The following is a 26,809-nucleotide window of genomic DNA, read 5'->3' as shown; positions in this document are numbered from 1 at the left end:
CGCATATTTCGATGCAAAACGACGATTTCTCGCTGATTTTCGTTGTTTTCTATCTTGAATTCGCAAAGAAGAGCACAAAATCTACAAAATCATGACTTTTTACCAAGATTCAACGGCTGAATTGCAAGAAAACAGCAGAATTCTGCATGAAATCGTCAAAATTCTTAGAGAAAACCACATATTTCGATGCAAAACGACGATTTCTCGCCGATTTTCGTTGTTTTCTAGCTTGAATTCGCAAAGAAGAGCACGAAATCTACAAAATCATTACTTTTTACCAAGATTCAACGGCTGAATTGCAAGAAAACAGCAGAATTCTGCACGAAATCATCAAAATGTTTAGAGAAAACCGCATATTTCGATGCAAAACGACGATTACTCGCCGATTTTCGTTGTTTTCTATCTTGAATTCGCCAAGAAAAGCACGAAATCTACAAAATCATGACTTTTTACCTAGATTCAAAGGCTGAATTGCAAGAAAACAGCAGAATTCTGCACGAAATCGTCAAAATTCTTAGAGAAAACCGCATATTTCGATGCAAAACGACGATTTCTCGCCGATTTTCGTTGTTTTCTGGCTTGAATTCGCAAAGAAGAGCACGAAATCTACAAAATCATGACTTTTTACCTAGATTCAACGGCTGAATTGCAAGAAAACAGCAGAATTCTGCACGAAATCATCAAAATTCTTACAGAAAACCGCATATTTCGATGCAAAACAACGATTTCTCGCCGATTTTCGTTGTTTTCTATCTTGAATTCGCCAAGAAGAGCACGAAATCTACAAAATCATGACTTTTTACCTAGATTCAACGGCTGAATTGCAAGAAAACAGCAGAATTCTGCACGAAATCATCAAAATTCTTACAGAAAACCGCATATTTCGATGCAAAACAACGATTTCTCGCCGATTTTCGTTGTTTTCTGGCTTGAATTCGCAAAGAAGAGCACGAAATCTACAAAATCATGACTTTTTACCAAGATTCAACAGCTGAATTGCAAAAAAACAGCAGAATTCTGCACGAAATCATCAAAATTCTTAGAGAAAACTGCATATTTCGATGCAAAACAACGATTTCTCGCCGATTTTCGTTGTTTTCTATCTTGAATTCGCCAAGAAAAGCACGAAATCTACAAAATCATGACTTTTTACCTAGATTCAACGGCTGAATTGCAAGAAAACAGCAGAATTCTGCACGAAATCATCAAAATTCTTACAGAAAACCGCATATTTCGATGCAAAACAACGATTTCTCGCCGATTTTCGTTGTTTTCTATCTTGAATTCGCCAAGAAGAGCACGAAATCTACAAAATCATGACTTTTTACCAAGATTCAACTGCTGAATTGCAAGAAAACAGCAGAATTCTGCACGAAATCGTCAAAATTCTTAGAGAAAACCGCATATTTCGATGCAAAACGACGATTTCTCGCCGATTTTCGTTGTTTTCTGGCTTGAATTCGCAAAGAAGAGCACGAAATCTACAAAATCATGACTTTTTACCAAGATTCAACGGCTGAATGCAAGAAAACAGCAGAATTCTGCACGAAATCATCAAAATTCTTAGAGAAAACTGCATATTTCGATGCAAAACTACAATTTCTCGCCGATTTTCGTTGTTTTCTATCTTGAATTTGCAAAGAAGAGCACGGAATCTACAAAATCGTGACTTTTTACCAAGATTCAACGGCTGAATTGCAAGAAAACAGCAGAATTCTGCACGAAATCATCAAAATTCTTACAGAAAACCGCATTTTTCGATGCAAAACGACGATTTCTCGCCGATTTTCGTTGTTTTCTGGCTTGAATTCGCAAAGAAGAGCACGAAATCTACAAAATCATGACTTTTTACCAAGATTCAACGGCTGAATTGCAAGAAAACAGCAGAATTCTGCACGAAATCATCAAAATTCTTACAGAAAACCGCATATTTCGATGCAAAACGACGATTTCTCGCCGATTTTCGTTGTTTTCTGGCTTGAGTTCGCAAAGAAGAGCACGAAATCTACAAAATCATGACTTTTTACATAGATTCAACGGCTGAATTGCAAGAAAATAGCAGAATTCTGCACGAAATCATCAAAATTCTTACAGAAAACCGCATATTTCGATGCAAAACAACGATTTCTCGCCGATTTTCGTTGTTTTCTATCTTGAATTCGCCAAGAAGAGCACGAAATCTACAAAATCATGACTTTTTACCTAGATTCAACGGCTGAATTGCAAGAAAACAGCAGAATTCTGCACGAAATCATCAAAATTCTTACAGAAAACCGGATATTTCGATGCAAAACGTCGATTTCACGCCGATTTTCGTTGTTTTCTGGCTTGAATTTGCAAAGAAGAGCACGAAATCTACAAAATCATGACTTTTTACCAAGATTGATGGCTGAATTGCAAGAAAACAGCAGAATTCTGCACGAAATCATCAAAATTCTTACAGAAAACCGCATATTTCGATGCAAAACGACGATTTCTCGCCGATCTTCGTTGTTTTCTGGCATGAATTTGCAAAGAAGAGCACGAAATCTACAAAATCATGACTTTTTACCAAGATTCAACGGCTGAATTGCAAGAAAACAGCAGAATTCTGCACGAAATCATCAAAATTCTTAGAGAAAACCGCATATTTCGATGCAAAACGACGATTTCTCGCTGATTTTCGTTGTTTTCTATCTTGAATTCGCAAAGAAGAGCTCGAAATCTACAAAATCATGACTTTTTACCAAGATTCAACGGCTGAATTGCAAGAAAACAGCAAAATTCTGCACGAAATCATCAAAATTTTTAGAGAAAACTGCATATTTCGATGCAAAACAACGATTTCTCGCCGATTTTCGTTGTTTTCTATCTTGAATTTGCAAAGAAGAGCACAAAATCTACAAAATCATGACTTTTTACCAAGATTCAACGGCTGAATTGCAAGAAAACAGCAGAATTCTGCACGAAATCGTCAAAATTCTTAGAGAAAACCGCATATTTCGATGCAAAACGACGATTTCTCGCCGATTTTCGTTGTTTTCTAGCTTGAATTCGCAAAGAAGAGCACGAAATCTACAAAATCATTACTTTTTACCAAGATTCAACGGCTGAATTGCAAGAAAACAGCAGAATTTTGCACGAAATCATCAAAATTCTTAGAGAAAACCGCATATTTCGATGCAAAACGACGATTTCTCGCCGATTTTCGTTGTTTTCTATCTTGAATTCGCCAAGAAGAGCACGAAATCTACAAAATCATGACTTTTTACCTAGATTCAACGGCTGAATTGCAAGAAAACAGCAGAATTCTGCACGAAATCATCAAAATTCTTACAGAAAACCGCATATTTCGATGCAAAACGACGATTTCTCGCCGATTTTCGTTGTTTTCTGGCTTGAATTTGCAAAGAAGAGCACGAAATCTACAAAATCATGACTTTTTACCAAGATTCAACGGCTGAATTGCAAGAAAACAGCAGAATTCTGCACGAAATCGTCAAAATTCTTAGAGAAAACCGCATATTTTGATGCAAAACGACGATTTCTCGCCGATTTTCGTTGTTTTCTGGCTTGAATTCGCAAAGAAGAGCACGAAATCTACAAAATCATGACTTTTTACCAAGATTCAACGGCTGAATTGCAAGAAAACAGCAGAATTCTGCACGAAATCATCAAAATTCTTAGAGAAAACTGCATATTTCGATGCAAAACAACGATTTCTCGCCGATTTTCGTTGTTTACTATCTTGAATTCGCCAAGAAGAGCACGAAATCTACAAAATCATGACTTTTTACCTAGATTCAACGGCTGAATTGCAAGAAAACAGCAGAATTCTGCACGAAATCATCAAAATTCTTACAGAAAACCGCATATTTCGATGCAAAACGACGATTTCTCGCCGATTTTCGTTGTTTTCTGGCTTGAATTTGCAAAGAAGAGCACGAAATCTACAAAATCATGACTTTTTACCAAGATTCAACGGCTGAATTGCAAGAAAACAGCAGAATTCTGCACGAAATCGTCAAAATTCTTAGAGAAAACCGCATATTTCGATGCAAAACGACGATTTCTCGCCGATTTTCGTTGTTTTCTGGCTTGAATTCGCAAAGAAGAGCACGAAATCTACAAAATCATGACTTTTTACCTAGATTCAACGGCTGAATTGCAAGAAAACAGCAGAATTCTGCACGAAATCATCAAAATTCTTACAGAAAACCGCATATTTCGATGCAAAACAACGATTTCTCGCCGATTTTCGTTGTTTTCTATCTTGAATTCGCCAAGAAGAGCACGAAATCTACAAAATCATGACTTTTTACCTAGATTCAACGGCTGAATTGCAAGAAAACAGCAGAATTCTGCACGAAATCATCAAAATTCTTACAGAAAACCGCATATTTCGATGCAAAACAACGATTTCTCGCCGATTTTCGTTGTTTTCTGGCTTGAATTCGCAAAGAAGAGCACGAAATCTACAAAATCATGACTTTTTACCAAGATTCAACAGCTGAATTGCAAAAAAACAGCAGAATTCTGCACGAAATCATCAAAATTCTTAGAGAAAACTGCATATTTCGATGCAAAACAACGATTTCTCGCCGATTTTCGTTGTTTTCTATCTTGAATTCGCCAAGAAAAGCACGAAATCTACAAAATCATGACTTTTTACCTAGATTCAACGGCTGAATTGCAAGAAAACAGCAGAATTCTGCACGAAATCATCAAAATTCTTACAGAAAACCGCATATTTCGATGCAAAACAACGATTTCTCGCCGATTTTCGTTGTTTTCTATCTTGAATTCGCCAAGAAGAGCACGAAATCTACAAAATCATGACTTTTTACCAAGATTCAACTGCTGAATTGCAAGAAAACAGCAGAATTCTGCACGAAATCGTCAAAATTCTTAGAGAAAACCGCATATTTCGATGCAAAACGACGATTTCTCGCCGATTTTCGTTGTTTTCTGGCTTGAATTCGCAAAGAAGAGCACGAAATCTACAAAATCATGACTTTTTACCAAGATTCAACGGCTGAATGCAAGAAAACAGCAGAATTCTGCACGAAATCATCAAAATTCTTAGAGAAAACTGCATATTTCGATGCAAAACTACGATTTCTCGCCGATTTTCGTTGTTTTCTATCTTGAATTCGCAAAGAAGAGCACGGAATCTACAAAATCGTGACTTTTTACCAAGATTCAACGGCTGAATTGCAAGAAAACAGCAGAATTCTGCACGAAATCATCAAAATTCTTACAGAAAACCGCATATTTCGATGCAAAACGACGATTTCTCGCCGATTTTCGTTGTTTTCTGGCTTGAATTCGCAAAGAAGAGCGCGAAATCTACAAAATCATGACTTTTTACCAAGATTCAACGGCTGAATTGCAAGAAAACAGCAGAATTCTGCACGAAATCATCAAAATTCTTACAGAAAACCGCATTTTTCGATGCAAAACGACGATTTCTCGCCGATTTTCGTTGTTTTCTGGCTTGAATTCGCAAAGAAGAGCACGAAATCTACAAAATCATGACTTTTTACCAAGATTCAACGGCTGAATTGCAAGAAAACAGCAGAATTCTGCACGAAATCATCAAAATTCTTACAGAAAACCGCATATTTCGATGCAAAACAACGATTTCTCGCCGATTTTCGTTGTTTTCTGGCTTGAATTCGCAAAGAAGAGCACGAAATCTACAAAATCATCACTTTTTACCAAGATTCTACGGCTGAATTGCAAGAAAACAGCAGAATTCTGCACGAAATCATCAAAATTCTTACAGAAAACCGCATATTTCGATGCAAAACGACGATTTCTCGCCGATTTTCGTTGTTTTCTGGCTTGAGTTCGCAAAGAAGAGCACGAAATCTACAAAATCATGACTTTTTACATAGATTCAACGGCTGAATTGCAAGAAAATAGCAGAATTCTGCACGAAATCATCAAAATTCTTACAGAAAACCGCATATTTCGATGCAAAACAACGATTTCTCGCCGATTTTCGTTGTTTTCCATCTTGAATTCGCCAAGAAGAGCACGAAATCTACAAAATCATGACTTTTTACCTAGATTCAACGGCTGAATTGCAAGAAAACAGCAGAATTCTGCACGAAATCATCAAAATTCTTACAGAAAACCGGATATTTCGATGCAAAACGACGATTTCACGCCGATTTTCGTTGTTTTCTGGCTTGAATTCGCAAAGAAGAGCACGAAATCTACAAAATCATGACTTTTTACCAAGATTCATGGCTGAATTGCAAGAAAACAGCAGAATTCTGCACGAAATCATCAAAATTCTTACAGAAAACCGCATATTTCGATGCAAAACGACGATTTCTCGCCGATCTTCGTTGTTTTCTGGCATGAATTTGCAAAAAAGAGCACGAAATCTACAAAATCATGACTTTTTACCAAGATTCAACGGCTGAATTGCAAGAAAACAGCAGAACTCTGCACGAAATCATCAAAATTCTTAGAGAAAACCGCATATTTCGATGCAAAACGACGATTTCTCGCTGATTTTCGTTGTTTTCTATCTTGAATTCGCAAAGAAGAGCTCGAAATCTACAAAATCATGACTTTTTACCAAGATTCAACGGCTGAATTGCAAGAAAACAGCAAAATTCTGCACGAAATCATCAAAATTTTTAGAGAAAACTGCATATTTCGATGCAAAACAACGATTTCTCGCCGATTTTCGTTGTTTTCTATCTTGAATTTGCAAAGAAGAGCACAAAATCTACAAAATCATGACTTTTTACCAAGATTCAACGGCTGAATTGCAAGAAAACAGCAGAATTCTGCACGAAATCGTCAAAATTCTTAGAGAAAACCGCATATTTCGATGCAAAACGACGATTTCTCGCCGATTTTCGTTGTTTTCTAGCTTGAATTCGCAAAGAAGAGCACGAAATCTACAAAATCATTACTTTTTACCAAGATTCAACGGCTGAATTGCAAGAAAACAGCAGAATTCTGCACGAAATCATCAAAATTCTTAGAGAAAACCGCATATTTCGATGCAAAACGACGATTTCTCGCCGATTTTCGTTGTTTTCTATCTTGAATTCGCCAAGAAGAGCACGAAATCTACAAAATCATGACTTTTTACCTAGATTCAACGGCTGAATTGCAAGAAAACAGCAGAATTCTGCACGAAATCATCAAAATTCTTACAGAAAACCGCATATTTCGATGCAAAACGACGATTTCTCGCCGATTTTCGTTGTTTTCTGGCTTGAATTTGCAAAGAAGAGCACGAAATCTACAAAATCATGACTTTTTACCAAGATTCAACGGCTGAATTGCAAGAAAACAGCAGAATTCTGCACGAAATCGTCAAAATTCTTAGAGAAAACCGCATATTTTGATGCAAAACGACGATTTCTCGCCGATTTTCGTTGTTTTCTGGCTTGAATTCGCAAAGAAGAGCACGAAATCTACAAAATCATGACTTTTTACCAAGATTCAACGGCTGAATTGCAAGAAAACAGCAGAATTCTGCACGAAATCATCAAAATTCTTAGAGAAAACTGCATATTTCGATGCAAAACAACGATTTCTCGCCGATTTTCGTTGTTTACTATCTTGAATTCGCCAAGAAGAGCACGAAATCTACAAAATCATGACTTTTTACCTAGATTCAACGGCTGAATTGCAAGAAAACAGCAGAATTCTGCACGAAATCATCAAAATTCTTACAGAAAACCGCATATTTCGATGCAAAACGACGATTTCTCGCCGATTTTCGTTGTTTTCTGGCTTGAATTTGCAAAGAAGAGCACGAAATCTACAAAATCATGACTTTTTACCAAGATTCAACGGCTGAATTGCAAGAAAACAGCAGAATTCTGCACGAAATCATCAAAATTCTTACAGAAAACCGCATATTTTGATGCAAAACGACGATTTCTCGCCGATTTTCGTTGTTTTCTGGCTTGAATTCGCAAAGAAGAGCACGAAATCTACAAAATCATGACTTTTTACCAAGATTAAACGGCTGAATTGCAAGAAAACAGCAGAATTCTGCACAAAATCATCAAAATTCTTAGAGAAAACTGCATATTTCGATGCAAAACAACGATTTCTCGCCGATTTTCGTTGTTTTCTATCTTGAGTTCGCCAAGAAGAGCACGAAATCTACAAAATCATGACTTTTTACCAAGATTCAACAGCTGAATTGCAAGAAAACAGCAGAATTCTGCACGAAATCATCAAAATTCTTAGAGAAAACTGCATATTTCGATGCAAAACAACGATTTCTCGCCGATTTTCGTTGTTTTCTATCTTGAATTCGCCAAGAAGAGCACGAAATCTACAAAATCATGACTTTTTACCTAGATTCAACAGCTGAATTGCAAGAAAACAGCAGAATTCTGCACGAAATCATCAAAATTCTTACAGAAAACCGCATATTTCGATGCAAAACAACGATTTCTCGCCGATTTTCGTTGTTTTCTATCTTGAATTCGCAAAGAAGAGCACGAAATCTACAAAATCATGACTTTTTACCAAGATTCAACGGCTGAATTGCAAGAAAACAGCAGAATTCTGCACGAAATCATCAAAATTTTTAGAGAAAACTGCATATTTCGATGCAAAACAACGATTTCTCGCCGATTTTCGTTGTTTTCTATCTTGAATTCGCCAAGAAGAGCACGAAATCTACAAAATCATGACTTTTTACCTAGATTCAATGGCTGAATTGCAAGAAAACAGCAGAATTCTGCACGAAATCATCAAAATTCTTACAGAAAACCGCATATTTCGATGCAAAACAACGATTTCTCGCCGATTTTCGTTGTTTTCTATCTTGAATTTGCCAAGAAGAGCACGAAATCTACAAAATCATGACTTTTTACCAAGATTCAACTGCTGAATTGCAAGAAAACAGCAGAATTCTGCACGAAATCGTCAAAATTCTTAGAGAAAACCGCATATTTCGATGCAAAACGACGATTTCTCGCCGATTTTCGTTGTTTTCTGGCTTGAATTCGCAATGAAGAGCACGAAATCTACAAAATCATGACTTTTTACCAAGATTCAACGGCTGAATTGCAAGAAAACAGCAGAATTCTACACGAAATCATCAAAATTCTTAGAGAAAACCGCATATTTCGATGCAAAACGACGATTTCTCGCTGATTTTCGTTGTTTTCTATCTTGAATTTGCAAAGAAGAGCACAAAATCTACAAAATCATGACTTTTTACCAAGATTCAACGGCTGAATTGCAAGAAAACAGCAGAATTCTGCACGAAATCGTCAAAATTCTTAGAGAAAACCGCATATTTCGATGCAAAACGACGATTTCTCGCCGATTTTCGTTGTTTTCTAGCTTGAATTCGCAAAGAAGAGCACGAAATCTACAAAATCATTACTTTTTACCAAGATTCAACGGCTGAATTGCAAGAAAACAGCAGAATTCTGCACGAAATCATCAAAATTCTTAGAGAAAACCGCATATTTCGATGCAAAACGACGATTTCTCGCCGATTTTCGTTGTTTTCTATCTTGAATTCGCCAAGAAGAGCACGAAATCTACAAAATCATGACTTTTTACCTAGATTCAACGGCTGAATTGCAAGAAAACAGCAGAATTCTGCACGAAATCATCAAAATTCTTACAGAAAACCGCATATTTCGATGCAAAACGACGATTTCTCGCCGATTTTCGTTGTTTTCTGGCTTGAATTTGCAAAGAAGGGCACGAAATCTACAAAATCATGACTTTTTACCAAGATTCAACGGCTGAATTGCAAGAAAACAGCAGAATTTTGCACGAAATCGTCAAAATTCTTAGAGAAAACCGCATATTTTGATGCAAAACGACGATTTCTCGCCGATTTCCGTTGTTTTCTGGCTTGAATTCGCAAAGAAGAGCACGAAATCTACAAAATCATGACTTTTTACCAAGATTCAACGGCTGAATTGCAAGAAAACAGCAGAATTCTGCACGAAATCATCAAAATTCTTAGAGAAAACTGCATATTTCGATGCAAAACAACGATTTCTCGCCGATTTTCGTTGTTTACTATCTTGAATTCGCCAAGAAGAGCACGAAATCTACAAAATCATGACTTTTTACCTAGATTCAACGGCTGAATTGCAAGAAAACAGCAGAATTCTGCACGAAATCATCAAAATTCTTACAGAAAACCGCATATTTCGATGCAAAACGACGATTTCTCGCCGATTTTCGTTGTTTTCTGGCTTGAATTTGCAAAGAAGAGCACGAAATCTACAAAATCATGACTTTTTACCAAGATTCAACGGCTGAATTGCAAGAAAACAGCAGAATTCTGCACGAAATCATCAAAATTCTTACAGAAAACCGCATATTTTGATGCAAAACGACGATTTCTCGCCGATTTTCGTTGTTTTCTGGCTTGAATTCGCAAAGAAGAGCACGAAATCTACAAAATCATGACTTTTTACCAAGATTCAACGGCTGAATTGCAAGAAAACAGCAGAATTCTGCACGAAATCATCAAAATTCTTACAGAAAACCGCATTTTTCGATGCAAAACGACGATTTCTCGCCGATTTTCGTTGTTTTCTGGCTTGAATTCGCAAAGAAGAGCACTAAATCTACAAAATCATGACTTTTTACCAAGATTCAACGGCTGAATTGCAAGAAAACAGCAGAATTCTGCACGAAATCATCAAAATTCTTACAGAAAACCGCATATTTCGATGCAAAACAACGATTTCTCGCCGATTTTCGTTGTTTTCTGGCTTGAATTCGCAAAGAAGAGCACGAAATCTACAAAATCATCACTTTTTACCAAGATTCTACGGCTGAATTGCAAGAAAACAGCAGAATTCTGCACGAAATCATCAAATTTCTTACAGAAAACCGCATATTTCGATGCAAAACGACGATTTCTCGCCGATTTTCGTTGTTTTCTGGCTTGAATTCGCAAAGAAGAGCACGAAATCTACAAAGTCATGACTTTTTACCAAGATTCTCCGGCTGAATTGCAAGAAAACAGCAGAATTCTGCACGAAATCATCAAAATTCTTAGAGAAAACTGCATATTTCGATGCAAAACAACGATTTCCCGTCGATTTTCGTTGTTTTCTATCTTGAATTCGCAAAGAAGAGCACGAAATCTACAAAATCATGACTTTTTACCAAGATTCAACAGCTGAATTGCAAGAAAACAGCAGAATTCTGCACGAAATCATCAAAATTCTTACAGAAAACCGCATATTTCGACGCAAAACGACGATTTCTCGCCGATTTTCGTTGTTTTCTGGCATGAATTTGCAAAGAAGAGCACGAAATCTACAAAATCATAACTTTTTACCAAGATTCAACGGCTGAATTGCAAGAAAACAGCAGAATTCTGCACGAAATCATCAAAATTCTTAGAGAAAACCGCATATTTCGATGCAAAACGACGTTTTCTCGCTGATTTTCGTTGTTTTCTATCTTGAATTCGCAAAGAAGAGCACGAAATCTACAAAATCATGACTTTTTACCAAGATTCAACGGCTGAATTGCAAGAAAACAGCAGAATTCTGCACAAAATCATCAAAATTCTTAGAGAAAACTGCATATTTCGATGCAAAACAACGATTTCTCGCCGATTTTCGTTGTTTTCTATCTTGAGTTCGCCAAGAAGAGCACGAAATTTACAAAATCATGACTTTTTACCAAGATTCAACAGCTGAATTGCAAGAAAACAGCAAAATTCTGCACGAAATCATCAAAATTCTTAGAGAAAACTGCATATTTCGATGCAAAACAACGATTTCTCGCCGATTTTCGTTGTTTTCTATCTTGAATTCGCCAAGAAGAGCACGAAATCTACAAAATCATGACTTTTTACCTAGATTCAACAGCTGAATTGCAAGAAAACAGCAGAATTCTGCACGAAATCATCAAAATTCTTACAGAAAACCGCATATTTCGATGCAAAACAACGATTTCTCGCCGATTTTCGTTGTTTTCTATCTTGAATTCGCAAAGAAGAGCACGAAATCTACAAAATCATGACTTTTTACCAAGATTCAACGGCTGAATTGCAAGAAAACAGCAGAATTCTGCACGAAATCATCAAAATTTTTAGAGAAAACTGCATATTTCGATGCAAAACAACGATTTCTCGCCGATTTTCGTTGTTTTCTATCTTGAATTCGCCAAGAAGAGCACGAAATCTACAAAATCATGACTTTTTACCTAGATTCAATGGCTGAATTGCAAGAAAACAGCAGAATTCTGCACGAAATCATCAAAATTCTTAGAGAAAACCGCATATTTCGATGCAAAACAACGATTTCTCGCCGATTTTCGTTGTTTTCTATCTTGAATTCCCCAAGAAGAGCACAAAATCTACAAAATCATGACTTTTTACCTAGATTCAACGGCTGAATTGCAAGAAAACAGCAGAATTCTGCACGAAATCATCAAAATTCTTACAGAAAACCGCATATTTCGATGCAAAACGACGATTTCTCGCCGATTTTCGTTGTTTTCTGGCTTGAATTTGCAAAGAAGAGCACGAAATCTACAAAATCATGACTTTTTACCAAGATTCAACGGCTGAATTGCAAGAAAACAGCAGAATTCTGCACGAAATCATCAAAATTCTTACAGAAAACCGCATATTTCGATGCAAAACGACGTTTTCTCGCTGATTTTCGTTGTTTTCTATCTTGAATTCGCAAAGAAGAGCACGAAATCTACAAAATCATGACTTTTTACCAAGATTCAACGGCTGAATTGCAAGAAAACAGCAGAATTCTGCACAAAATCATCAAAATTCTTAGAGAAAACTGCATATTTCGATGCAAAACAACGATTTCTCGCCGATTTTCGTTGTTTTCTATCTTGAATTCGCCAAGAAGGGCACGAAATCTACAAAATCATGACTTTTTACCTAGATTCAACGGCTGAATTGCAAGAAAACAGCAGAATTCTGCACGAAATCATCAAAATTCTTACAGAAAACCGCATATTTCGATGCAAAACAACGATTTCTCGCCGATTTTCGTTGTTTTCTGGCTTGAATTCGCAAAGAAGAGCACGAAATCTACAAAATCATGACTTTTTACCAAGATTCAACGGCTGAATTGTAAGAAAACAGCAGAACTCTGCACGAAATCATCAAAATTCTTTCAGAAAACCGCATATTTCGATGCAAAATGACGATTTCTCGCCGATTTTCGTTGTTTTCTGGCATGAATTTGCAAAGAAGAGCACGAAATCTACAAAATCATGACTTTTTACCAAGATTCAACGGCTGAATTGCAAGAAAACAGCAGAATTCTGCACGAAATCATCAAAATTCTTAGAGAAAACCGCATATTTCGATGCAAAACGACGATTTCTCGCCGATTTTCGTTGTTTTCTGGCTTGAATTCGCAAAGAAGAGCACAAAATCTACAAAATCATGACTTTTTACCAAGATTCAACGGCTGAATTGCAAGAAAACAGCAGAATTCTGCACGAAATCATCAAAATTCTTACAGAAAACCGCATATTTCGATGCAAAACGACGATTTCTCGCCGATTTTCGTTGTTTTCTGGCTTGAATTCGTAAAGAAGAGCACGAAATCTACAAAATCATCACTTTTTACCAAGATTCTACGGCTGAATTGCAAGAAAACAGCAGAATTCTGCACGAAATCATCAAAATTCTTACATAAAACCGCATATTTCTATGCAAAACGACGATTTCTCGCCGATTTTCGTTGTTTTCTGGCTTGAATTCGTAAAGAAGAGCACGAAATCTACAAAATCATGACTTTTTACCAAGATTCAGCGGCTGAATTGCAAGAAAACAGCAGAATTCTGCACAAAATCATCAAAATTCTTAGAGAAAACTGCATATTTCGATGCAAAACAACGATTTTTCGCCGATTTTCGTTGTTTTCTATCTTGAATTCGCCAAGAAGAGCACGAAATCTACAAAATCATGACTTTTTACCTAGATTCAACGGCTGAATTGCAAGAAAACAGCAGATTTCTGCACGAAATCATCAAAATTCTTACAGAAAACCGCATATTTCGATGCAAAACAACGATTTCTCGCCGATTTTCGTTGTTTTCTGGCTTGAATTCGCAAAGAAGAGCACGAAATCTACAAAATCATGACTTTTTACCAATATTCAACGGCTGAATTGCAAGAAAACAGCAGAATTCTGCACGAAATCATCAAAATTCTTAGAGAAAACTGCTTATTTCGATGCAAAACAACGATTTCTCGCCGATTTTCGTTGTTTTCTATCTTGATTTCGCCAAGAAGAGCACGAAATCTACAAAATCATGACTTTTTACCAAGATTCAACGGCTGAATTGCAAGAAAACAGCAGAATTCTGCACGAAATCATCAAAATTCTTAGAGAAAACTGCATATTTCGATGCAAAACAACGATTTCTCGCCGATTTTCGTTGTTTTCTATCTTGAATTCCCCAAGAAGAGCACAAAATCTACAAAATCATGACTTTTTACCTAGATTCAACGGCTGAATTGCAAGAAAACAGCAGAATTCTGCACGAAATCATCAAAATTCTTACAGAAAACCGCATATTTCGATGCAAAACGACGATTTCTCGCCGATTTTCGTTGTTTTCTGGCTTGAATTTGCAAAGAAGAGCACGAAATCTACAAAATCATGACTTTTTACCAAGATTCAACGGCTGAATTGCAAGAAAACAGCAGAATTCTGCACGAAATCATCAAAATTCTTACAGAAAACCGCATATTTCGATGCAAAACGACGTTTTCTCGCTGATTTTCGTTGTTTTCTATCTTGAATTCGCAAAGAAGAGCACGAAATCTACAAAATCATGACTTTTTACCAAGATTCAACGGCTGAATTGCAAGAAAACAGCAGAATTCTGCACAAAATCATCAAAATTCTTAGAGAAAACTGCATATTTCGATGCAAAACAACGATTTCTCGCCGATTTTCGTTGTTTTCTATCTTGAATTCGCCAAGAAGGGCACGAAATCTACAAAATCATGACTTTTTACCTAGATTCAACGGCTGAATTGCAAGAAAACAGCAGAATTCTGCACGAAATCATCAAAATTCTTACAGAAAACCGCATATTTCGATGCAAAACAACGATTTCTCGCCGATTTTCGTTGTTTTCTGGCTTGAATTCGCAAAGAAGAGCACGAAATCTACAAAATCATGACTTTTTACCAAGATTCAACGGCTGAATTGTAAGAAAACAGCAGAACTCTGCACGAAATCATCAAAATTCTTTCAGAAAACCGCATATTTCGATGCAAAATGACGATTTCTCGCCGATTTTCGTTGTTTTCTGGCATGAATTTGCAAAGAAGAGCACGAAATCTACAAAATCATGACTTTTTACCAAGATTCAACGGCTGAATTGCAAGAAAACAGCAGAATTCTGCACGAAATCATCAAAATTCTTAGAGAAAACCGCATATTTCGATGCAAAACGACGATTTCTCGCCGATTTTCGTTGTTTTCTGGCTTGAATTCGCAAAGAAGAGCACAAAATCTACAAAATCATGACTTTTTACCAAGATTCAACGGCTGAATTGCAAGAAAACAGCAGAATTCTGCACGAAATCATCAAAATTCTTACAGAAAACCGCATATTTCGATGCAAAACGACGATTTCTCGCCGATTTTCGTTGTTTTCTGGCTTGAATTCGTAAAGAAGAGCACGAAATCTACAAAATCATCACTTTTTACCAAGATTCTACGGCTGAATTGCAAGAAAACAGCAGAATTCTGCACGAAATCATCAAAATTCTTACATAAAACCGCATATTTCTATGCAAAACGACGATTTCTCGCCGATTTTCGTTGTTTTCTGGCTTGAATTCGTAAAGAAGAGCACGAAATCTACAAAATCATGACTTTTTACCAAGATTCAGCGGCTGAATTGCAAGAAAACAGCAGAATTCTGCACAAAATCATCAAAATTCTTAGAGAAAACTGCATATTTCGATGCAAAACAACGATTTTTCGCCGATTTTCGTTGTTTTCTATCTTGAATTCGCCAAGAAGAGCACGAAATCTACAAAATCATGACTTTTTACCTAGATTCAACGGCTGAATTGCAAGAAAACAGCAGATTTCTGCACGAAATCATCAAAATTCTTACAGAAAACCGCATATTTCGATGCAAAACAACGATTTCTCGCCGATTTTCGTTGTTTTCTGGCTTGAATTCGCAAAGAAGAGCACGAAATCTACAAAATCATGACTTTTTACCAATATTCAACGGCTGAATTGCAAGAAAACAGCAGAATTCTGCACGAAATCATCAAAATTCTTAGAGAAAACTGCTTATTTCGATGCAAAACAACGATTTCTCGCCGATTTTCGTTGTTTTCTATCTTGATTTCGCCAAGAAGAGCACGAAATCTACAAAATCATGACTTTTTACCAAGATTCAACGGCTGAATTGCAAGAAAACAGCAGAATTCTGCACGAAATCATCAAAATTCTTACAGAAAACCGCATATTTCGATGCAAAACAACGATTTCTCGCCGATTTTCGTTGTTTTCTATCTTGAATTTGCCAAGAAGAGCACGAAATCTACAAAATCATGACTTTTTACCTATTTTCAACGGCTGAATTGCAAGAAAACAGTAGAATTCTGCACGAAATCATCAAAATTCTTACAGAAAACCGCATATTTCGATGCAAAACAACGATTTCTCGCCGATTTTCGTTGTTTTCTATCTTGAATTCGCCAAGAAGAGCACGAAATCTACAAAATCATGACTTTTTACCTAGATTCAACAGCTGAATTGCAAGAAAACAGCAGAATTCTGCACGAAATCATCAAAATTCTCACAGAAAACCGCATATTTCGATGCAAAACAACGATTTCTCGCCGATTTTCGTTGTTTTATATCTTGAATTCGCAAAGAAGAGCACGAAATCTACAAAATCATGACTTTTTACCAAGATTCAACGGCTGAATTGCAAGAAAACAGCAGAATTCTGCACGAAATCATCAAAATTTTTAGAGAAAACTGCATATTTCGATGCAAAACAACGATTTCTCGCCGATTTTCGTTGTTTTCTATCTTGAATTCGCCAAGAAGAGCACGAAATCTACAAAATCATGACTTTTTACCTAGATTCAATGGCTGAATTGCAAGAAAACAGCAGAATTCTGCACGAAATCATCAAAATTCTTACAGAAAACCGCATATTTCGATGCAAAACAACGATTTCTCGCCGATTTTCGTTGTTTTCTATCTTGAATTCGCCAAGAAGAGCACGAAATCTACAAAATCATGACTTTTTACCAAGATTCAACTGCTGAATTGCAAGAAAACAGCAGAATTCTGCACGAAATCGTCAAAATTCTTAGAGAAAACCGCATATTTCGATGCAAAACGACGATTTCTCGCCGATTTTCGTTGTTTTCTGGCTTGAATTCGCAATGAAGAGCACGAAATCTACAAAATCATGACTTTTTACCAAGATTCAACGGCTGAATTGCAAGAAAACAGCAGAATTCTACACGAAATCATCAAAATTCTTAGAGAAAACCGCATATTTCGATGCAAAACGACGATTTCTCGCTGATTTTCGTTGTTTTCTATCTTGAATTTGCAAAGAAGAGCACAAAATCTACAAAATCATGACTTTTTACCAAGATTCAACGGCTGAATTGCAAGAAAACAGCAGAATTCTGCACGAAATCGTCAAAATTCTTAGAGAAAACCGCATATTTCGATGCAAAACGACGATTTCTCGATGATTTTCGTTGTTTTCTAGCTTGAATTCGCAAAGAAGAGCACGAAATCTACAAAATCATTACTTTTTACCAAGATTCAACGGCTGAATTGCAAGAAAACAGCAGAATTCTGCACGAAATCATCAAAATTCTTAGAGAAAACCGCATATTTCGATGCAAAACGACGATTTCTCGCCGATTTTCGTTGTTTTCTATCTTGAATTCGCCAAGAAGAGCACGAAATCTACAAAATCATGACTTTTAACCTAGATTCAACGGCTGAATTGCAAGAAAACAGCAGAATTCTGCACGAAATCATCAAAATTCTTACAGAAAACCGCATATTTCGATGCAAAACGACGATTTCTCGCCGATTTTCGTTGTTTTCTGGCTTGAATTTGCAAAGAAGAGCACGAAATCTACAAAATCATGACTTTTTACCAAGATTCAACGGCTGAATTGCAAGAAAACAGCAGAATTCTGCACGAAATCGTCAAAATTCTTAGAGAAAACCGCATATTTTGATGCAAAACGACGATTTCTCGCCGATTTTCGTTGTTTTCTGGCTTGAATTCGCAAAGAAGAGCACGAAATCTACAAAATCATGACTTTTTACCAAGATTCAACAGCTGAATTGCAAGAAAACAGCAGAATTCTGCACGAAATCATCAAAATTCTTAGAGAAAACTGCATATTTCGATGCAAAACAACGATTTCTCGCCGATTTTCGTTGTTTACTATCTTGAATTCGCCAAGAAGAGCACGAAATCTACAAAATCATGACTTTTTACCTAGATTCAACGGCTGAATTGCAAGAAAACAGCAGAATTCTGCACGAAATCATCAAAATTCTTACAGAAAACCGCATATTTCGATGCAAAACGACGATTTCTCGCCGATTTTCGTTGTTTTCTGGCTTGAATTTGCAAAGAAGAGCACGAAATCTACAAAATCATGACTTTTTACCAAGATTCAACGGCTGAATTGCAAGAAAACAGCAGAATTCTGCATGAAATCGTCAAAATTCTTAGAGAAAACCGCATATTTCGATGCAAAACGACGATTTCTCGCCGATTTTCGTTGTTTTCTGGCTTGAATTCGCAAAGAAGAGCACGAAATCTACAAAATCATAACTTTTTACTAAGATTCAACGGCTGAATTGCAAGAAAACAGCAGAATTCTGCACAAAATCATCAAAATTTTTAGAGAAAACTGCATATTTCGATGCAAAACTACGATTTCTCGCCGATTTTCGTTGTTTTCTATCTTGAATTCGCCAAGAAGAGCACGAAATCTACAAAATCATGACTTTTTACCTAGATTCAACGGCTGAATTGCAAGAAAACAGCAGAATTCTGCACGAAATCATCAAAATTCTTACAGAAAACCGCATATTTCGATGCAAAACAACGATTTCTCGCCGATTTTCGTTGTTTTCTATCTTGAATTCGCCAAGAAGAGCACCAAATCTACAAAATCATGACTTTTTACCTAGATTCAACGGCTGAATTGCAAGAAAACAGCAGAATTCTGCACGAAATCATCAAAATTCTTAGAGAAAACCGCATATTTCGATGCAAAACGACGATTTCTCGCTGATTTTCGTTGTTTTCTATCTTGAATTCGCAAAGAAGAGCACAAAATCTACAAAATCATAACTTTTTACCAAGATTCAACGGCTGAATTGCAAGAAAACAGCAGAATTCTGCACGAAATCGTCAAAATTCTTAGAGAAAACCGCATATTTCGATGCAAAACGACGATTTCTCGCAGATTTTCGTTGTTTTCTAGCTTGAATTCGCAAAGAAGAGCACGAAATCTACAAAATCATTACTTTTTACCAAGATTCAACGGCTGAATTGCAAGAAAACAGCAGAATTCTGCACGAAATCATCAAAATTTTTAGAGAAAACCGCATATTTCGATGCAAAACGACGATTTCTCGCCGATTTTCGTTGTTTTCTATCTTGAATTCGCCAAGAAGAGCACGAAATCTACAAAATCATGACTTTTTACCTAGATTCAAAGGCTGAATTGCAAGAAAACAGCAGAATTCTGCACGAAATCATCAAAATTCTTACAGAAAACCGCATATTTCGATGCAAAACGACGATTTCTCGCCGATTTTCGTTGTTTTCTGGCTTGAATTTGCAAAGAAGAGCACGAAATCTACAAAATCATGACTTTTTACCTAGATTCAACGGCTGAATTGCAAGAAAACAGCAGAATTCTGCACGAAATCATCAAAATTCTTAGAGAAAACCGCATATTTCGATGCAAAACGACGATTTCTCGCTGATTTTCGTTGTTTTCTATTTTGAATTTGCAAAGAAGAGCACAAAATCTACAAAATCATGACTTTTTACCAAGATTCAACGGCTGAATTGCAAGAAAACAGCAGAATTCTGCACGAAATCATCAAAATTCTTACAGAAAACCGCATATTTCGATGCAAAACGACGATTTCTCGCCGGTTTTCGTTGTTTTCTGGCATGAATTTGCAAAGAAGAGCACGAAATCTACAAAATCATGACTTTTTACCAAGATTCAACGGCTGAATTGCAAGAAAACAGCAGAATTCTGCACGAAATCATCAAAATTCTTAGAGAAAACCGCATATTTCGATGCAAAACGACGTTTTCCTCGCTGATTTTCGTTGTTTTCTATCTTGAATTCGCAAAGAAGAGCACGAAATCTACAAAATCATGACTTTTTACCAAGATTCAACGGCTGAATTGCAAGAAAACAGCAGAATTCTGCACAAAATCATCAAAATTCTTAGAGAAAACTGCATATTTCGATGCAAAACAACGATTTCTCGCCGATTTTCGTTGTTTTCTATCTTGAATTCGCCAAGAAGAGCACGAAATCTACAAAATCATGACTTTTTACCTAGATTCAACGGCTGAATTGCAAGAAAACAGCAGAATTCTGCACGAAATCATCAAAATTCTTACAGAAAACCGCATATTTCGATGCAAAACGACGATTTCTCGCCGATTTTCGTTGTTTTCTGGCTTGAATTTGCAAAGAAGAGCACGAAATCTACAAAATCATAACTTTTTACCAAGATTCAACGGCTGAATTGCAAGAAAACAGCAGAATTCTGCACGAAATCGTCAAAATTCTTAGAGAAAACCGCATATTTCGATGCAAAACGACGATTTCTCGCCGATTTTCGTTGTTTTCTATTTTGAATTTGCAAAGAAGAGCACAAAATCTACAAAATCATGACTTTTTACCAAGATTCAACGGCTGAATTGCAAGAAAACAGCAGAATTCTGCACGAAATCATCAAAATTCTTACAGAAAACCGCATATTTCGATGCAAAACGACGATTTCTCGCCGGTTTTCGTTGTTTTCTGGCATGAATTTGCAAAGAAGAGCACGAAATCTACAAAATCATGACTTTTTACCAAGATTCAACGGCTGAATTGCAAGAAAACAGCAGAATTCTGCACGAAATCATCAAAATTCTTAGAGAAAACCGCATATTTCGATGCAAAACGACGTTTTCTCGCTGATTTTCGTTGTTTTCTATCTTGAATTCGCAAAGAAGAGCACGAAATCTACAAAATCATGACTTTTTACCAAGATTCAACGGCTGAATTGCAAGAAAACAGCAGAATTCTGCACAAAATCATCAAAATTCTTAGAGAAAACTGCATATTTCGATGCAAAACAACGATTTCTCGCCGATTTTCGTTCTTTTCTATCTTGAATTCGCCAAGAAGAGCACGAAATCTACAAAATCATGACTTTTTACCTAGATTCAACGGCTGAATTGCAAGAAAACAGCAGAATTCTGCACGAAATCATCAAAATTCTTACAGAAAACCGCATATTTCGATGCAAAACGACGATTTCTCGCCGATTTTCGTTGTTTTCTGGCTTGAATTTGCAAAGAAGAGCACGAAATCTACAAAATCATAACTTTTTACCAAGATTCAACGGCTGAATTGCAAGAAAACAGCAGAATTCTGCACGAAATCGTCAAAATTCTTAGAGAAAACCGCATATTTCGATGCAAAACGACGATTTCTCGCCGATTTTCGTTGTTTTCTGGCTTGAATTCGCAAAGAAGAGCACGAAATCTACAAAATCATGACTTTTTACCAAGATTCAACGGCTGAATTGCAAGAAAACAGCAGAATTCTGCACGAAATCATCAAAATTCTTAGAGAAAACTGCATATTTCGATGCAAAACTACGATTTCTCGCCGATTTTCGTTGTTTTCTATCTTGAATTCGCCAAGAAGAGCACGAAATCTACAAAATCATGACTTTTTACCTAGACTCAACGGCTGAATTGCAAGAAAACAGCAGAATTCTGCACGAAATCATCAAAATTCTTACAGAAAACCGCATATTTCGATGCAAAACAACGATTTTTCGCCGATTTTCGTTGTTTTCTATCTTGAATTCGCCAAGAAAAGCACGAAATCTACAAAATCATGACTTTTTACCTAGATTCAACGGCTGAATTGCAAGAAAACAGCAGAATTCTGCACGAAATCATCAAAATTCTTAGAGAAAACCGCATATTTCGATGCAAAACGACGATTTCTCGCTGATTTTCGTTGTTTTCTATCTTGAATTCGCCAAGAAGAGCACGAAATCTACAAAATCATGACTTTTTACCTAGATTCAAAGGCTGAATTGCAAGAAAACAGCAGAATTCTGCACGAAATCGTCAAAATTCTTAGAGAAAACCGCATATTTCGATGCAAAACGACGATTTCTCGCCGATTTTCGTTGTTTTCTGGCTTGAATTTCCAAAGAAGAGCACGAAATCTACAAAATCATGACTTTTTACCTAGATTCAACGGCTGAATTGCAAGAAAACAGCAGAATTCTGCACGAAATCATCAAAATTCTTACAGAAAACCGCATATTTCGATGCAAAACAACGATTTCTCGCCGATTTTCGTTGTTTTCTATCTTGAATTCGCCAAGAAAAGCACGAAATCTACAAAATCATGACTTTTTACCTAGATTCAACGGCTGAATTGCAAGAAAACAGCAGAATTCTGCACGAAATCATCAAAATTCTTACAGAAAACCGCATATTTCGATGCAAAACAACGATTTCTCGCCGATTTTCGTTGTTTTCTGGCTTGAATTCGCAAAGAAGAGCACGAAATCTACAAAATCATGACTTTTTACCAAGATTCAACGGCTGAATTGCAAGAAAACAGCTGAATTCTGCACGAAATCATCAAAATTCTTAGAGAAAACTGCATATTTCGATGCAAAACAACGATTTCTCGCCGATTTTCGTTGTTTTCTATCTTGAATTCGCCAAGGAAAGCACGAAATCTACAAAATCATGACTTTTTACCTAGATTCAAATGGCTGAATTGCAAGAAAACAGCAGAATTCTGCACGAAATCATCAAAATTCTTACAGAAAACCGCATATTTCGATGCAAAACAACGATTTCTCGCCGATTTTCGTTGTTTTCTATCTTGAATTCGCCAAGAAGAGCACGAAATCTACAAAATTATGACTTTTTACCAAGATTCAACTGCTGAATTGCAAGAAAACAGCAGAATTCTGCACGAAATCGTCAAAATTCTTAGAGAAAACCGCATATTTCGATGCAAAACGACGATTTCTCGCCGATTTTCGTTGTTTTCTGGCTTGAATTCGCAAAGAAGAGCACGAAATCTACAAAATCATGACTTTTTACCAAGATTCAACGGCTGAATGCAAGAAAACAGCAGAATTCTGCACGAAATCATCAAAATTCTTAGAGAAAACTGCATATTTCGATGCAAAACTACGATTTCTCGCCGATTTTCGTTGTTTTCTATCTTGAATTCGCAAAGAAGAGCACGGAATCTACAAAATCGTGACTTTTTACCAAGATTCAACGGCTGAATTGCAAGAAAACAGCAGAATTCTGCACGAAATCATCAAAATTCTTACAGAAAACCGCATATTTCGATGCAAAACGACGATTTCTCGCCGATTTTCGTTGTTTTCTGGCTTGAATTCGCAAAGAAGAGCGCGAAATCTACAAAATCATGACTTTTTACCAAGATTCAACGGCTGAATTGCAAGAAAACAGCAGAATTCTGCACGAAATCATCAAAATTCTTACAGAAAACCGCATTTTTCGATGCAAAACGACAATTTCTCGCCGATTTTCGTTGTTTTCTGGCTTGAATTCGCAAAGAAGAGCACGAAATCTACAAAATCATGACTTTTTACCAAGATTCAACGGCTGAATTGCAAGAAAACAGCAGAATTCTGCACGAAATCATCAAAATTCTTACAGAAAACCGCATATTTCGATGCAAAACAACGATTTCTCGCCGATTTTCGTTGTTTTCTGGCTTGAATTCGCAAAGAAGAGCACGAAATCTACAAAATCATCACTTTTTACCAAGATTCTACGGCTGAATTGCAAGAAAACAGCAGAATTCTGCACGAAATCATCAAAATTCTTACAGAAAACCGCATATTTCGATGCAAAACGACGATTTCTCGCCGATTTTCGTTGTTTTCTGGCTTGAGTTCGCAAAGAAGAGCACGAAATCTACAAAATCATGACTTTTTACATAGATTCAACGGCTGAATTGCAAGAAAATAGCAGAATTCTGCACGAAATCATCAAAATTCTTACAGAAAACCGCATATTTCGATGCAAAACAACGATTTCTCGCCGATTTTCGTTGTTTTCTGGCTTGAATTCGCCAAGAAGAGCACGAAATCTACAAAATCATGACTTTTTACCTAGATTCAACGGCTGAATTGCAAGAAAACAGCAGAATTCTGCACGAAATCATCAAAATTCTTACAGAAAACCGGATATTTCGATGCAAAACGACGATTTCACGCCGATTTTCGTTGTTTTCTGGCTTGAATTCGCAAAGAAGAGCACGGAATCTACAAAATCGTGACTTTTTACCAAGATTCAACGGCTGAATTGCAAGAAAACAGCAGAATTCTGCACGAAATCATCAAAATTCTTACAGAAAACCGCATATTTCGATGCAAAACGACGATTTCTCGCCGATTTTCGTTGTTTTCTGGCTTGAATTCGCAAAGAAGAGCGCGAAATCTACAAAATCATGACTTTTTACCAAGATTCAACGGCTGAATTGCAAGAAAACAGCAGAATTCTGCACGAAATCATCAAAATTCTTAGAGAAAACCGCATTTTTCGATGCAAAACGACAATTTCTCGCCGATTTTCGTTGTTTTCTGGCTTGAATTCGCAAAGAAGAGCACGAAATCTACAAAATCATGACTTTTTACCAAGATTCAACGGCTGAATTGCAAGAAAACAGCAGAATTCTGCACGAAATCATCAAAATTCTTACAGAAAACCGCATATTTCGATGCAAAACAACGATTTCTCGCCGATTTTCGTTGTTTTCTGGCTTGAATTCGCAAAGAAGAGCACGAAATCTACAAAATCATCACTTTTTACCAAGATTCTACGGCTGAATTGCAAGAAAACAGCAGAATTCTGCACGAAATCATCAAAATTCTTACAGAAAACCGCATATTTCGATGCAAAACGACGATTTCTCGCCGATTTTCGTTGTTTTCTGGCTTGAGTTCGCAAAGAAGAGCACGAAATCTACAAAATCATGACTTTTTACATAGATTCAACGGCTGAATTGCAAGAAAATAGCAGAATTCTGCACGAAATCATCAAAATTCTTACAGAAAACCGCATATTTCGATGCAAAACAACGATTTCTCGCCGATTTTCGTTGTTTTCTGGCTTGAATTCGCCAAGAAGAGCACGAAATCTACAAAATCATGACTTTTTACCTAGATTCAACGGCTGAATTGCAAGAAAACAGCAGAATTCTGCACGAAATCATCAAAATTCTTACAGAAAACCGGATATTTCGATGCAAAACGACGATTTCACGCCGATTTTCGTTGTTTTCTGGCTTGAATTCCCAAAGAAGAGCACGAAATCTACAAAATCATGACTTTTTACCTAGATTCAACGGCTGAATTGCAAGAAAACAGCAGAATTCTGCACGAAATCATCAAAATTCTTACAGAAAACCGCATATTTCGATGCAAAACAACGATTTCTCGCCGATTTTCGTTGTTTTCTATCTTGAATTCGCCAAGAAAAGCACGAAATCTACAAAATCATGACTTTTTACCTAGATTCAACGGCTGAATTGCAAGAAAACAGCAGAATTCTGCACGAAATCATCAAAATTCTTACAGAAAACCGCATATTTCGATGCAAAACAACGATTTCTCGCCGATTTTCGTTGTTTTCTGGCTTGAATTCGCAAAGAAGAGCACGAAATCTACAAAATCATGACTTTTTACCAAGATTCAACGGCTGAATTGCAAGAAAACAGCTGAATTCTGCACGAAATCATCAAAATTCTTAGAGAAAACTGCATATTTCGATGCAAAACAACGATTTCTCGCCGATTTTCGTTGTTTTCTATCTTGAATTCGCCAAGGAAAGCACGAAATCTACAAAATCATGACTTTTTACCTAGATTCAAATGGCTGAATTGCAAGAAAACAGCAGAATTCTGCACGAAATCATCAAAATTCTTACAGAAAACCGCATATTTCGATGCAAAACAACGATTTCTCGCCGATTTTCGTTGTTTTCTATCTTGAATTCGCCAAGAAGAGCACGAAATCTACAAAATTATGACTTTTTACCAAGATTCAACTGCTGAATTGCAAGAAAACAGCAGAATTCTGCACGAAATCGTCAAAATTCTTAGAGAAAACCGCATATTTCGATGCAAAACGACGATTTCTCGCCGATTTTCGTTGTTTTCTGGCTTGAATTCGCAAAGAAGAGCACGAAATCTACAAAATCATGACTTTTTACCAAGATTCAACGGCTGAATGCAAGAAAACAGCAGAATTCTGCACGAAATCATCAAAATTCTTAGAGAAAACTGCATATTTCGATGCAAAACTACGATTTCTCGCCGATTTTCGTTGTTTTCTATCTTGAATTCGCAAAGAAGAGCACGGAATCTACAAAATCGTGACTTTTTACCAAGATTCAACGGCTGAATTGCAAGAAAACAGCAGAATTCTGCACGAAATCATCAAAATTCTTACAGAAAACCGCATATTTCGATGCAAAACGACGATTTCTCGCCGAT

Source organism: Gnatocerus cornutus, unplaced genomic scaffold (assembly GCF_029298725.1).
Source record: "Gnatocerus cornutus isolate USDA-ARS CGAHR unplaced genomic scaffold, icGnaCorn1.1 ctg00000026.1, whole genome shotgun sequence".
Classification (NCBI taxonomy): Eukaryota; Metazoa; Arthropoda; class Insecta; order Coleoptera; family Tenebrionidae; genus Gnatocerus; species Gnatocerus cornutus.
Note: the sequence above shows the minus strand (reverse complement) of the source record.